The following is a 16651-nucleotide window of genomic DNA, read 5'->3' on the forward strand; positions in this document are numbered from 1 at the left end:
TTGGTTTAGCTCATAACCAAAAGACCTCGCAAGAGAGATATTATAACAATGCCCCACACTAAATCCAACACCTCACGAGTAAAAATTCAATCTTAAAGCATTGAGGAAAAAGTGAAGAAATATAAATATATACATATATATATATATATATATATATATATATATATATATATAGAGAGAGAGAGAGAGTTATTCAAAAACACATTTTCTGGTGTAAATTAAAACGAGGGGAAACCTCTTTTTATAGGACAAAGCATGGCTCAAAAAAGAAAATAATTTATGAGCTTTTTAATGCGCATAATCGATTATGCATATCACACAATGTATTATGCAGTTTATATACGGAAGGTTTTTAAATACATTGTCACTAATCAATTAGGAGACCTAATAGCCAATTATTAGGGTTACAAACGTAATAATTGACAAACCCAAATGGGTTAATCAATTAGGCCATGTAAAAGTACTCTTAATTGATTAGAAAGAATATCTAATCCATTATCTGGGCACAAAAAGTTTTTTCAGTTGTGTTAATAAAATCACAAATGCTTTTTCGATCATTCAAAAGTGTGTGTGTGTGTGTGTGTGTGTGTGTGTGTGATTTGCTTTAGTATTTTAAGAGTTAATCTTATACCTTTAAAGATAGATGTCACTCGACATGGACAGGACGAGCCTTCACACTTCCTCTCTTTCACAACTCTAAAGATTCAAGATACATTGCTTAATTCATCGTGATTCAACATTTCATCTAAGATTTGACTTATTTTATCTTATGAGGTTATATACCTCTTCTTGATGGATACCATCATCACACACACTACTTGATCAGAGATATTCATTGACTTCATCGAATGCTGCTTGACATTTGGTGTTGTCCTCCATAGATAGACTTTGAAATCTTGATCTCCAAGCATCACAACCTGATCACCACATCATATGACATTTTAATCTCCAAGCAATATAACTTGATCATCATATCAGATGAAGACTTCACCTCATAGTGTTGTCATCATTAAAATCAAATAGTTCACCAAATTTATTAAGTCATTATACATGCAAGTACATAAATTCACATTTTCTCCCTTTTTGATGATGACAATGCATCTCTCAGGGGGTGGGCAAACAAGAAAATATAATTGATAGATTTGAGTGGTTAAACTTCCTATGACACATATATAGAGGGAGTATACCATACTCTCCCTGAGAGTATACTTCTCCTCCATTTTGACATTATCAAAAAGGTGAGAAAATGATAAATATATGGGAAGATACTCTAGCACATAGATCACAAGATAAAATATACACAAGCATTTAAAACTTAAAATACTTCATTAAAAAATGGAAATTCAAATACAAAGGGAAAAGGGGGAAAAAGAATGACAAAATCAAAAAAGAAACAACTAAGAAAAAACTACTTGCAATCCTCATCATCACATAATACTTCGTGAGGCATATAAGATCCACTATGATGGTGTTGCGAAGTGTTTAAGTTGGAGTAGTCTCCATTATCTCATAATCAAACTCTTTTAAAACGAATAGCTTTCCTTGCTGAGGTGAAGTTAGTTGACTTGAGGAGCTTTCATTTTCCTTAGACGCCTTGTGGCACAACACTCATGCATCTTGATCAACTTTGTACTCTGAATCCATACGTGGAAGATTGCAAATCTCAGCGAATTCTTCAAGAGGTAATCTAGTATGTTGCTTCTTCAATTCACTAGTAAGGATCCCACTAACTTACTAAAGGTTGAAATAGAACATCTTCACCAAATTTGGAAACTTCTCTTTCGGGATGTCAAAAATAAAATTCCTTAGAAAAGCTTCATCAAACAATTTCAAGAGCTCACAATCTTTAAATATCTTTTCTTCCAAGTGGTAGGAGTGAAGGATCCTTCATCTTGCATTATCTCTATTGAACCAATTTACTTTCTTTTGGAAAGAAAAGAACTTTGAGAAGTAAGTTGCTTATGAGGAACTTCTAAAAGTATGCATCTTTTTTGAAGCCATGACAATGATGAAGATTGCAAGAGTATTTGCAAAAACACAAGCAAGAAAAATAAGGAGAAGAATAATATGGGATGAGAAAAAGAGACAAGGTGGGTACCTTTTATATGCTACCTCTAATCAATTATCTTCCCTGACAATCCATATGTGAGATTCTTTCATGATTTAATTATTGGTGGTGCACAATTTCATAGGGAATAATCGATTAAACCTTAGGGTCAATCAATTATGTGGAGCAAAAATTTGAAATTTGAATTACAAATATCCTCTAATCGATTATTCTTAAGTCTAATTGATTATTTAGACTATTTTCATCTTCTTTTTTTTTTGCTCCTTTTGGGCCTAGGTATGAGTTGGGCTTGGTCGGTTGCTTTTGGCACCCTTAAAATATCAGCAATGCACCCTTTTGCCTAGATTTTCTAATTTTTTTCTTTGTACACTTGGTAAATGCATAAATAACTTAAACCAAAAAAAATGTTATTGATAATATAATATTCACTAAGCATGAAAAGACCATTTTCTCAATAATTTCCTCAAAGTTTTCCGACTTAATTTCTACTAGGTGTTTTACCTCAAAAACCTTAAGAGATCTTGAGAAAACTCCCCTTCAAGAGGGAACAACAAACTGTCATCAAAAAATTCATCTCTACAGATCACTTGATACGAAAGTTGTCTAAAACACCATTTGGAGTGATATGTTATCATATATCCTCAGACTTTATATATATATATATATATATATATATATATATATATATATATATATATATATATATATATATATATATATATATATATATATATATATATATATATATATATATATATATATATATATATATATATCAAGATCATCACAATTGCTGAGCATCACCATCAATACCAATGAATAACTTGGTCAAACACGGATATTAGAACCACCATCAATACTAATAGCTTAATAAAACATGACTTTTGAGAACCACCATTAATGATAATAGCTTAATCAAACAGGACAGTTGAGCACCACCATTAATGTAATTAGCTTTATCAAATATTATACAGTATCATCAACCACCATTGAATAAATACTTTTAATTCCATCAACTTTGTTCAAATATTATCATGATCATCACGAATCATCAGACTTCTCTTGTATACTCATGGTATACACATGTTTTGCAAAGCTTTATTAAATTTACAATAAGCACCTTCAAAGTTGCAAAGCATCTCCTTCAAAAAAGATTAAATTTTCACCTTTGATACCCAAATCTTTTTGGGTCCTAGTGCATAAGTCGTTTTAATAGGTTTGAATGTATTCCCTTTAAACCCTCTATCAAGATCATTCTTTCAAACAATTATATTGGTGTTGATCTTTCACTTTCATGTTCAAGTGCTCCTCTTGATGAAGATTCTTCTAATGTTCTTGAGTTTATTCCTTCATCTTTAAAAATTTATATCAATTATTTGTATTTCTTAATGATCTCCTCCCTTCTATATTCTTCGTGAAACTCAAAAAAAGTACTACTATATTTCAAATTGAGGAATGGATCAGATATCTTATACCAATTCTTAATTCTTAGATAGTTGTTAGATACAAAATTTCAAATATAAGCTCCAAGAGTTCCAATGGTTGAGTGACATCTAAGAGAATAATTCTCATATTCATTTGGCATACCAACTTCCTAGATTTATGTGTCCATTCTCTTTTGCTCGATCTTTGGAGAAACTCCATGAATCATCTCAAGAGTATCTGACACTTCCTTGGCATAATCACAATTAAAGACATAACATAATTCCTTATAACTTAAAGCATTTATCAAAAGATGTTTGACTTTGAAACAAGTTTCACTTTTCTCATATCTTCTTCGATCCAATGAAATCGGGGTTTATATACTACTTGATCCTTAGAGGAAAAGGTAGGAATAAATGGACCATTAACTAAGAAAACTCATTTTTCAAAATCATTTACTTTTATAAAACTTTTAAATTTTGCTTTCCACATTTCAAACCTTTCACCATAATTGATGGAGGTGTATTTGTGAAAAGGCGTGTATTAAAATCAGAAGTGTTCACAAATGTCATCTTTTTCCTAAGACGATTAGTCCTTAACACGTAGTTAAGCTCTAATGTCACTTGTCAAACTAGTGATTCCAAACACAAAATGAGGGAGAATTGTGTGGGTTTGAAAAATAATGTTTAAATAAAAACTATTTGAACAAATCAAAGTTTAAAACAAGTTTGTAAAAAACAAAGAATGAGTAGTGGAATAAAGAAAATTAGAGTAGAAAAAAGAATTACAATGCAAGTAAACAAATGATTGAAATGTAAATAGATAAGAGAAGAGAAAGATAAATCTGAGATTTATAAAGGTTAGGCCTAACCACTTGGCTTACTCATCTCTCCAGGAATTTTGTTTTTAGAGTTTCCACTATGATGTGAGCTTTATATAGGTTTTGCCCACAAACCTCTTTACAAACAGTATGGAGTTTTACAATGGCTATCCTCCAAGTTGAACAAGATTTTTAACTATAGAGACCTCCCAACCAAACAAAATATTTCACCAGTGATACAATCTTGAACCAAACGAGAGCTTTAAAACCAAGCTAGGCTTACAAATCAAACAAGAGTTATAACTACGAAGACCAATCAACCAACCATGAGATTTTAACAGACTAGCCTTAGAAATCAAACAGAGGTTTTATCAAGTTTACCTCAACAACTAAACAAGAGCTTATTGCTTGCTTGAGCTTATAACCAAGAAGACCTAATTATTAAAAACAAATTACAAAAATTCCTCACAAGAGAACCTACACCTCACAGGTAAAAATTTAATCTTTTCAAAATTGAGGAGAGAGAGAGAGAGAGAGAGATAGAGAGAGAGATAGAGAGAATATTCAAAATACATTTTCTAGTGTAAATTGATATGAGGGGAAACCCTCTATTTATAGAAAAAAATGTGCCTCAAATGGAAAAAAACTGTCCTTTTTAATGTTCATTATCGATTATGCATATCATAAAATTGATTATGCAATTTAAAAAGGAAAGGATTTTAAATGTGTCGTTACTAATCGCTTAAGAGACATGATAATTAATTATTAGAGTTACAAAAGTAATAATTAACTAACCCTAATGGGCTAATCATTTATGATATGTAAAAATCCTCTTAATTAATTAAAAAGAGTCTCTAATCCATTGACTAGGCACCAAAAGGTTTATCAAGTTGTTTTTATAAAATTATAAGGTTTTTCGATCATTTGAAAGTATATGTGAATGATTTTCCTTATTATTTCCAGAGTTAATCTTATACCTTTACAAACACATATCACTTGACACTGACAAGGCGAGCTTTTACACTTCCACTCTTTCATAAATCTAAAGATTCAAGATCCCTTGCTTGATTCATCATGATTCAATGCTTCACATGGGACTTGACTTCTTTTACCGGATGAGTCTTGATAACTCTTCTTGATGGATAACATCATCAAACACACTTTTTGCTCATAGATCATTATAGACTCCACAAAATTGTGTTTGACATTAGGTGTTGTCCTCTAGAGATAGCCTTTGATTTCTTGATTTTAAAGAATCCCAACTTGATTATCACATCATATGACATCTTGATATCTAAGAAACACAAATTAATCATCATATCAGATGAAGACTTCACCTCACAAAGTAGTTATCATCAAAAACAAATATGTCACCAGATTGCTACACTCATTATACATAAAAGCACATAGATCTAAAATATTTGGTTTCGGAAAACGATTGATTTTATGTTGATTAATTTTAATAAGAGGGTATAAGTAAAAATTAAGCATCTAAATAGACAAAAGATAGCAAATAAAGCGATAGAGATTAGAGATATCACACCATCAAATTTAGTTCAACCTTAAATCACACGACCTACTCCAGTCCTTAAGAGTTTCCTCTTGAAATTTTCACTATCAACATCTTGAAATTTTACACTAGTTTAGCCCAAAAACCTTACACCAATCTTCTTATAAGTTTAGCTTGCTACCTTCAAGTCTATTACAAAAGCACAAGATGACTAGGCTTCTGAGTAAACAAATTCAGCACATCAACAGAAAAACACAACTCTCATATTAAGATTTTCACTCCCTCAGTACCAAGGAAATTTCTAATGAATAAAAGTGATAACAAAAGGAGAATAAGTGAGATGCAAAAATAAATAGTTTGGGAAATTTGTGTGTTTAGAAGTGATAAACGCACTCTTTTATAGAGGAAAAAATGTATCTCAAAAAGGAAATATTTTTGGGTCGGATTCGTTCTCTAATAAATTTTATTGTCATTCTAACAATTAGACATCCGTTTTGATTAATTAGACCTAGTAACGAAGGAAAGATTTGTTGGATCGGTTCCTTAATCGATTAGGTAACTTCCTTAATTTATTAAAAGCAATTTTTCCCTATAATCAATTAGATATGATCCATAATTTATTATAATTTTAAGTCTCGTTGTATAATCGATTAAGTAACATCCATAATCGATTAGACATTGGCCAAATTTAATTTAAGAAGGTTTTGACCAAAGATAAAGTTTTATAAATCATTTAACTGAGTGTGTGATTGTCTAAGTACTTCAAGACTTACTTTTCTTAATTTACATATAATTAATTAAGTGTGTGATTAGGAAAGCTTTTATAACTCTAGTTCCTTTCGTTTGATTTATTTGACTTTTTTTGTTCTTCATAAAGGAACTTTGATACTTTGCTTTTAGCTTGCTTCCTGACTGATGATACTTGTGATTTTAATTTTCCTTGTTCATTTATCATTATCAAAAATTTTAGAATACTTTAACCTATATAACACATAGAACCATTTTCTCCCCTTTTTTATGATGATAACACATCTCTCAAGGAGATGGAAAAATGGAAAATAATAGATGAAAAGGAATGGAGTAGTTAACTCTCCGTCAAAGATAAAGAGAGCATATACTCCCCTTGAGAGTATATTTATCCCCTTTATCGTTATCGAAAAGCGAGGAAAGGAATAAGAAGAAGAAACAGAAAAGCAACATATAGAATACAATAATAGGTCATACAAAAAGGATGAGTTACCTCATAATATGGGAAAATAAGCATAGAGAGGCACAATTAAGTATGACATAAGATCATACTTCTCCCCTTGGTTGAGAGTAAATAACATATAGAACACAATAATAGTTTATATAAAAGGGATGAGTTACCTTAATCAATAGTGGGAAAATAAGCACATAGAGAGAGAGAGAGAGAGAGAGAGAGAGAGAGAATTGAGCAGGACATGAAACCATACTTCTCCCCCTAGTTATCAGTGTTCAGCTTTGAGACTAGTTCATTAAGCATAAGTATTTGTTGTCCTTCTTCATCTTTGTTAATGTTGATATTTAGACTTCTTTTTGAATTCTACGTACGTTCCTTAAGTTGCTATGTTTAAGGATGCCTTCATCTTTTGATATTTTTCTTCATATTTATCTTCTAAAAAGCTTTTTCTCAAACATATGCCCATAAACAAATAATTCTACATCTACAACATGTATGGGGTTAGTTCATCAAAGGTAACGTGCATGAATTCTTTAACATTCATAGTCTTTTATGTTTTAAAAAAAATTTACCAGAAGAAATTTGTTTACGGGTTTCAGAGACCTTGCATATAGGATTATTTAGATGATACTTCATTACCTTTATCATTAAACTTACTTAATACTAAGTAAATTATGTTATAAACTTTCAAAAACTAGAATAACTCAAAGGTAGGATTATGGACCTTAGCAATAGTTCAAAATTTCAATAGATTTACCTTTGTTATTACCAAAAGAAGAAGATTTTCCTTTCTTTGGAGTAAAGTAGGAAACCATATTCATATCTTTGATTATATGATTTGAATCGCCACTACGAATTACACATTTTTAATTAGAATTGTCAAACATTTATACATCTAAAATTAACTTTTTTTACCTTTGATACCCAAATCTTTCCAGGTCTTCTTGTGTTAGTGTAATGCATATTATCTTTAGATTTCCATCTAGAATCATGATCACAAAAGTAGGATTAGGCAAACATATTTATCATTTTATATTCATGATATTCTTTATAGAAATGATAAAGAGAATAAGTATTTTTACTTTCATGATTTTTTTAATAAAATAGAATAAAGCAACATGATCATTTTTTGCAATAGTTATATATAAGCATACTATATGTAAAGGTCTTATTAGCATGACAAATATTACTAAGTCTCTTAGCATTGTTATTTGGTTCATAATATAGGTCATCTTTATTATAGGTTGCTCTTTAATTACTTAGAATTAGATTTAAGTTATCTCTCACTTTTATAAACTTATCAAGTGTGTTATGCAAGTTGTCAATTTTATTTTTTAAAAGGCTGCATTGTTTACTCTTGATAGCATCACTAAAAGATCCGTAAGAAGGAGAAGAAAGGGAATGAGAATTTTAAAAAATACTTTGTTTTTCTTTTTCTCTAAGAGTGTGTTTGGATGAGGTAATTGGAAATTTTAAAGGAATTTAAAATTCAAAGCAATTCAAATGATTCAATTGAAATTCTTTCATTTTTAAATTATTTTTTTTGGATGGAGTATTAAGATAATTCATTGTTAGATTTTTGGGGTCCTTTTTTATAAAATTTAAATTTTTTGGACCAAATTAAAAATTTGAAAAATAGGGACCAATTTGCAATTTTTAAAAATTTGAAGGACCAAATTGTAAATTTAAAAAATAATTAAGGACAATTTGCAATTTTTTGAAAATTTTTAGGGTCAATTTTGTAATTTTGGAAAATATGAGGACCAATTTGCAAAATTTGAAGAAATAATAGTAACAAATACATTTTATGAAGTATGAGAGGAATTTCAAATTCTTTAATTTTTTGTGTCATTTCAAAATGATTAAATTTAACTTAGATAAAATACTCCATAAATTTCCATCATTTTAACAATTCTTCATTTTTGTATCCAAACAATAAATTTTGTACAAATCATTTTAAATTTCTTCAAAACATTACATTATCTCATTAAAATATTCATCCAAACACACTCTAAGACAATCTATTTGCAATTCTAAAAAATTTGAAGGACCAAATTGTAAATTTTAAAAATTATTAAGGACCAATTTGCAATTTTTTGAAAATTTTTAGGGTCAATTTTATAATTTTGGAAAATATGAGGACCAATTTGTAAAATTTGAAGAAATAATAATAACAAATACATTCTATGGAACATGAGAGGAATTTCAAATTCTTTGGTTTTTGGTGTCATTTCAAAATGATTAAATTTAACTTAGATGAAATACTCCATAAATTTCCATCATTTTAACAGTTCTTCATTTTTGTATCTAAACAATGAATTTTGGTCAAATCATTTTAAATTCCCTCAAAAAAATATTTTTCCTCATTAAAATGTTTCATTCAAACACACTCTATTTCTTCTAACAAATCTTTATTTTCATTTTCAAGAGAAGAAATAATATGCTTAGAGGCATAATTAATTTATTGTTTTTTAAATTACTTGGCTCACAATCCAACTTTTTATTGACGAGGAATAACTCATTAATAGTAAATTCACAAGTTAGATTATTAACCTTTTATTCATGGTTTATCATAGAATATATGTGGGTTTCTTTCTCTCTTTCAAATTTATCGGAGGAGTTCATATTGTTCTCGTCCATTTTTTTGTGTTTTTTTCATCTTTTAGATTTTCTTTGATTATGTGGACATGTTATTGTCCAAACCTTAAATGTTATACTTTAGTTTTATTATTATAGTTTTAATTAGCTAATGATGTGTCACCTATAACAGTGGAATCAAAATATACAAACCCACACATTTTAGTCTCTTAACAGTAATCAATGCACCTCCAAAATATACATACCATATTTTTACGCAGCCATCACCTTTAAGAGAATTTGTAAATGGAAGAAATCTATAAACATGCACAATGATGAAGTTTGAAAAATTAAATTAAAATTAGTATTAATTTTATAAAATAATATTAATTATACTAAACTGAATCAAATCAATGTTATTTTCAACAGTTCGATATATTTCTTTCAAATTTCCTAGTAAAGAAATTATAAAAACAAAATCTAATTAAACACTTTTAATTAATTTGAGTTTATTTATTCCATAATCAGAATGAAACTGATTTCTTAGATCCATATTCATAACAGTATAGCATACATTTTGAATATAGATGTTAGAATTTTGAAAGAACCTACAATTTGAAACTTGAGATATCCATCATCGTAAATGGGGATAGATAAGATCCAATTGGCTGATAAAAGAGGAAGCCACGTCTTCCGTACGCAGATTTGTAATGATTTCGGGTGACATAGTGCTGATCATTAATTAATCATTTCGTATGGAAGACTGTGTTTGACTCCTCATTGTTAATGACGTAAACCTAAATTCATTTTATTACGTTTCTAATTAATCCATCTCGTTTTATTTTTAACTTAAAATATAAACATAGTTTGCTTTTAGGTAAAACGTTTATAAATTTGAAAGAGAAATTTTAATTTTTTATCCGTTACATTTGATAGTTGTTATTCGTGATTTCTCTTCAATGTGTTCATCTATCATATAAGAAAATAAGATGTTCTTGAAATACCTAAACTACCCTGCTTGTTCCAAATGATGCCACATGGATGCCTTAATTAACTATTCAGATTTTCCTTCTATTAATGCTATTTTTTTTCTTTAAAAGCATATCAGATTTACTGCAAACCTTCTCACTTTTCTCTCAAACCTCTCTCCTCTTTTTTTATGGCTTTTTTTCTTTTTCACTTCTCTCTTTGATTTTAATCTTCTTCCTCACAACTAGAGACATCATCTTCTTCATCACTTCATTCATCATCAATGGAGTAGAGCTTCTTATACAAATATTTTTATTTTATTTTGTATGTTTTATTAACTAATTGAATTTTTTGTTTTTCTATTTTTCAGTTGCTATTCCTTACTATTCACCAAAGATTTTTCTTCTTATTCATTTTTCGGATCTGAAATGGCTTCCGACGAAACCACCGGATCTGAAATTAAAACCACCGAAATCACCAGATCTAAAATCAAAACAAACAAATATGTAATAGAAAAAACCTCCAGATCTTAAAAAGTATTTATTTTTAACCTTCATCTTCAAGTGTTAGGCTTTATAGATTTCATAGTTTTTTCTTTACCCCTTTTGCAAATGTAGAGATAAGGATACCATGTGAAATCTGTAGACAGTGGAATAGGTGAGCGGCAGCTGTAATTTTTTTCTTCAAGATATCATGTGAGAAAGAAGAAGAGAGATGGAAATAAATATTAACTTTCATTAATAAAGAAAATAAATAAATATATTTAAAACTTAAAATCAAACATTAAGTGATAATCATTATTACTATTTATTTATAACTTTAAAAAAACATTATAGTTTAAATAATATTTTTTTTCAAATCTGGAAGAAAGATAGAGTAAATTGATAGTAATCAACATGCTGATTAATTTAATCACTAAAAAAATTTAATTCAATTTATATTTAAATTATAAGTTATAATATAATTTTTGAATTATACTATAAATTTATAAAATGTTAATATTGTTATAGTCTTATTATCTTTTTAAAGTAATAAATTGTGAAGTGATTAATTAATAAATATATTTTTTAGAATAATTGCATTGACTAGAGAATTGTTAAATAAAAGTATGTGAAAGACTATTAAAATAAAATATTTTTAAAAAATGTCGAATTCTATAGTGTTAAGTAGATTCACCTAGACATTAAAACAATAAAATATTTATCACTAATAAATTAAATATTTAATACAATAAATTAAATATTTATCATCAAAATATTTGTTGAGCCATAAAAACATATGAAAATCTTGATAATAATAAATCCGACTTTAAGAAAATAAGTTTCATAAAAATTATAATAATTCATTTCCATTTCATTAACGCATAATTTCTTATTTTGGTAGAAAATCTTTTTCATTTTATTAAATCATAATTTCTAATTTTGGTAATAAATCATTTCGATTTTATTAATAAAAATCACGTGATTTTTGTTAATATTTCTTAAAATAGTTTTTTAAAAATATTTAGGATATATATTCAACTTATACTTTCTTCTTCACTCTTGCATTGCATGTAGCAACTAAGTAAAATTTACATTTTTTTGCCAATTACAAATTTAAATATTCATTAGTGACTATTATTATAAAATAAATAATTATTAATGATTTTTTTATTCAAATTTACTTTTTCCTTTGAACTCTACCCACTTTAAATTTTATTCTCACTTTTTCTATGGCTTCTCGGAATTAAAAAATTTATTGCATTAGTCCTTTTTTCTAAGTTGTAGCTGTGACATCACAATAGCAAGTTTATGACAAAGCTTCTACAAATCTTAAATGCAGCTGTTGTCCAATTATATATATATATATATATATATATATATATATATATATATATATATATATATATATATATATATATATATATATATATATATATATGAATCTACACCCATATATTTGTTTTACAATTATTTTAATCAAATTTCAACTGTGTTATACTCTTTAAGTTTATTTTCATTTGAAAGAGAGTGAAAGTTGGACACATTTTTTTTATTAATCCAAATAAAAAAATATGTCTCTTATAAATAAAAATGTAACATTTTTAAAAAATAATCTTAATTTGTTAGTTTAAAAGATCATAAATTTTCAAATAATTAACTAAATTCATGAATATTTCTTTGGTTAAACATATTTTAAAATAAAAATACAATATTTTTAAAAAATAATTATGATTTGTTAGTTTAAAAAATCATAAATTTTCAACAATTGAGTAAAGCTGTTAGATAATTTTTAAATAAATTTTATTTGATCCAAAACTAAATTATTATTTTCTAATTATTTATTATTTAGTTTTTTTTTGTATTTTTTATACATATTTTGAGAATTAATTTGTATTGTATTTAAAAATAAAAAGTTTTATTAGTTACATTAAGCGAATATAATATTATTTTTTTCTTTAAAGTAAATCACAATTTTCATACCAATTTTTTCTTAGTAACAAACATTATTTTTCATCAAATAATATATTTTAAAATCAAAGGTTATTAATGAGTGTAACTATAAATGTAATATATTGGTATATATATATGAGACGACTCAAGTGAGAACACTTAGTTATTATGATAAATGAGAACAATGAATCACGACCATTAAATTTTGATTTGTTGATTTTAATGAACTGAATTGGTTTCTCTTTCTATGTTGATTTAAAATAAATATTAAGGATCATAGAAAGAGAAACTAATCATGTCTATTAAAATCAACAAATCAAAATTTAATGGTCGTGATTCATTGTTCTCATTTCTCATAATAACTAAGTGTTCTCACTTGAGTCATTATTTAAATTTACTTTTTCCTTTGAACTCTACCCACTTTAAATTTTATTCACTTTTTCTATGGCTTCTCGGAATTAAAAAATTTATTGCATTAGTCCTTTTTTCTAAGTTGTAGCTGTGACATCACAATAGCAAGTCTATGACAAAGCTTCTACAGTTCCGTCTATCAATATGACATACTTATTATATAATAATCTTAAATGCAGTTGTTGTCCAATTAGGCATCTGATTCATAGGAGTTACATTGAATATATATATATATATATATATATATATATATATATATATATATATATATATATATATATATATATATATATATATATATATATATATATATATATATATATAAAAAAGAAAATTTATGTTTCTAAAATGAAATTAATAATATCTTTTAAGTAAGTTTTAGTGTATAAAATGTGATGCAAAAGTAAGATTATGTTTCACTAAACCTTTTGTACACGGAACATGAATTTATTGATCAAAATATTGATTATTAACGGGACATGAAGTTACTGATCAAAATATTGCTTATTAACGGGACATGAAGTTACTTATCAAAATATATTTTAAAGTACACGGAGACATGAAGTTATTGATCAAACTAATATTTGTAGAAAATTTTGATTATTAACGGGACATGAAGTTATTGATCAAACTAATATTTGTAAAAAAAATTGATTATTAACGGGACATGAAATTACTGATCAAAATATTTTTTACTAATTATACATTCATATTAATTTTTCACAAGTAACCAGACATTTTTTTTATTAAAAAATATACATCAGAAACAAATGCGCGTCACATACCAGAACCCGTGCGAACGCACGGGTTTGTTACTAGTTCCATAGTAAAATTGTGTAATGTTTGAATATTCTTATTATGTTACACGGAAAAAAAATATGGATTCATAATTAAAGTTTACTTTTATATATATATATATATATATATATATATATATATATATATATATATATATGGAAAGGGGTGCTCGGATTCTAAAATTTTTTATTATTATTTCTTTATTATTTTTTTTAAAAGAAAAAACAAAACATCAAATCCAAAACTATTATGATTTATTTATTAATCAATAATTAAAATTGATTAACAGAATTAAATTAAATAAATAACAAATAAATAAATAAATAAATTAAAAACTATCCTACAAAAACAGGAATGAGCCCCCATTCCTTTAAATCTTTGTTTAATTTTTTTAACTAAATTTTTTAAAATTTTATTTAATAAAAACAACAAATAATCTAAAAAAGGATTTCATTTTTATTTTATTTCCAAATAATGAAAAACAAACTTAACAAAAAAAGAACAAAGAACCATGGTAAAAAAGAATTATTTTAGTTGATTATTATTTAATTAATGAATATCCATAGCTAAATAAAAATTAAATTAAAATAAAATAAATAAATCTACAAAAAATAAATTAGATCTTATTTAATTAATATCTTATTTAATTATAATAAAAAAACAAAGACCAAATCAAAAGTCACATTTGTTATTTTATTAAATTATAACCATTTCCTATTTTTATTTTTATTTTAGTTTTTATTTTTTTTTGTCTATAAGTATTATATTATCAAGCATTAGGATTATTAGTATTATTGTTTGTTATTATTTACTATTGTTTCTAACAAAAATAATATATTAATTGATAGTTGCTTAATCAACCTAATTGATCGGTGTATGGGGTAATCATATTAATCAGAATCGTGTGAGTTACACTTTGAAAAAAATAAAATATGAAAAGCAAATAAAATACTGGTAGACATGCAAAATATGTGTCAGCAATCATAATTGTCTCAAATTTTTTTTTTATAAATTAATTAAATAAATCATACTTAATTGAATGAATCAATTTTCATAGAAATAAATGATATTGTCATCTTCAAATTTAATTTCTCCACTTATAAACCTATGATATTGTTTTTTTTTTCATATTAAAATACAACATAAAATATTAATTTATAACTTAAACTCATTTGCACTTTTTAGGTTTTTTACAAATAATATATTTATTTTAGACTAAAACAACACAATTTTAAAAAATATACTCTATTTGATTTGATTTGCATATGCCTAAAACTAAAATAAAATATATCGTAAATATTAAATCGTTTATTTTAATTTTTTACAAATAAGATAATTAATTCTAATAGAGATAAAATATACATTCTCTTATCTTATAATAATTATCTATAATACTTTTACATATTCTTTTTAAAGATTTTTTATTTTGCAGTTTTTAATTCTTTTACCAATAATATAGTTATTTAATAATCAACAATATAATTATTCATTAAAAATATATTTATTTTAGAAGAATGTTGTCTAACTGTTTAAAATCAACAATATACTCATACATGATACATGGATAATAATTAATTTAAATTTTTTAAAATCACAATATTTATTCTCCAATATTTTAATTTAAGCAACATATCATTTTAGCAATAATGGCAACAAAATTTACACCACAATCCATTTAAAAATTACAAAAATAATTATAAATAATAAATAATTATGTTAAAGTAATGATTAATAAATATTCTATTAAAAATAGTAAATAAAAATATGTCATTTCGTGGTTGTGATCCAAATATTAATTCATTGTATAATGTAGAATTATTTTTTTAATTTTTAAAGGGAAATTGTGTTAATCATAAAAAACATGATCTTAAAAAAATGATAACCATAATATTAAGAAATTGAATAAATAACTATAAATGAGATAATTCAAAATTAAAAATAAATAATTAAAACTATTAATATTGATAAGTTTTTATTTATACATTTCAACTAAATAATTTTCATGATGTATGTGACGAATATACCCAAACAATTTTTTTATTAATTTTAAATTCTAAAAAACATTATACTTTAAAATATGTCATTTTATTTGTACCAAGTCTAATTATTTATTTATTTAAAATAATAATGTGTAACTTATTATATTATATTAAGTTATAAAAATTTGGTGAAAGAATAATCATTTATTTTATGTATAGACCCATACGTTATGAGTAATTTTTAAATAAATATTTATAGTTATAGTAATTTTTAATTAGCTAAATTAATAATATCTTGATTATTTTAAGATTATTCATATTAAAAATTAAATAAATATTTATGTTTAATTATTATATTGGAAATAAAAATAAATTATCTAAAGTTCTTGTTGGAACGACTTAAGTTTTCTTTTTTTTTCTTAAAGACGGATGAAATCTTCTACCATTACTATTCATTCATAATA

This window comes from Vicia villosa, linkage group LG5, assembly GCF_029867415.1.
Source record: "Vicia villosa cultivar HV-30 ecotype Madison, WI linkage group LG5, Vvil1.0, whole genome shotgun sequence".
Classification (NCBI taxonomy): Eukaryota; Viridiplantae; Streptophyta; class Magnoliopsida; order Fabales; family Fabaceae; genus Vicia; species Vicia villosa.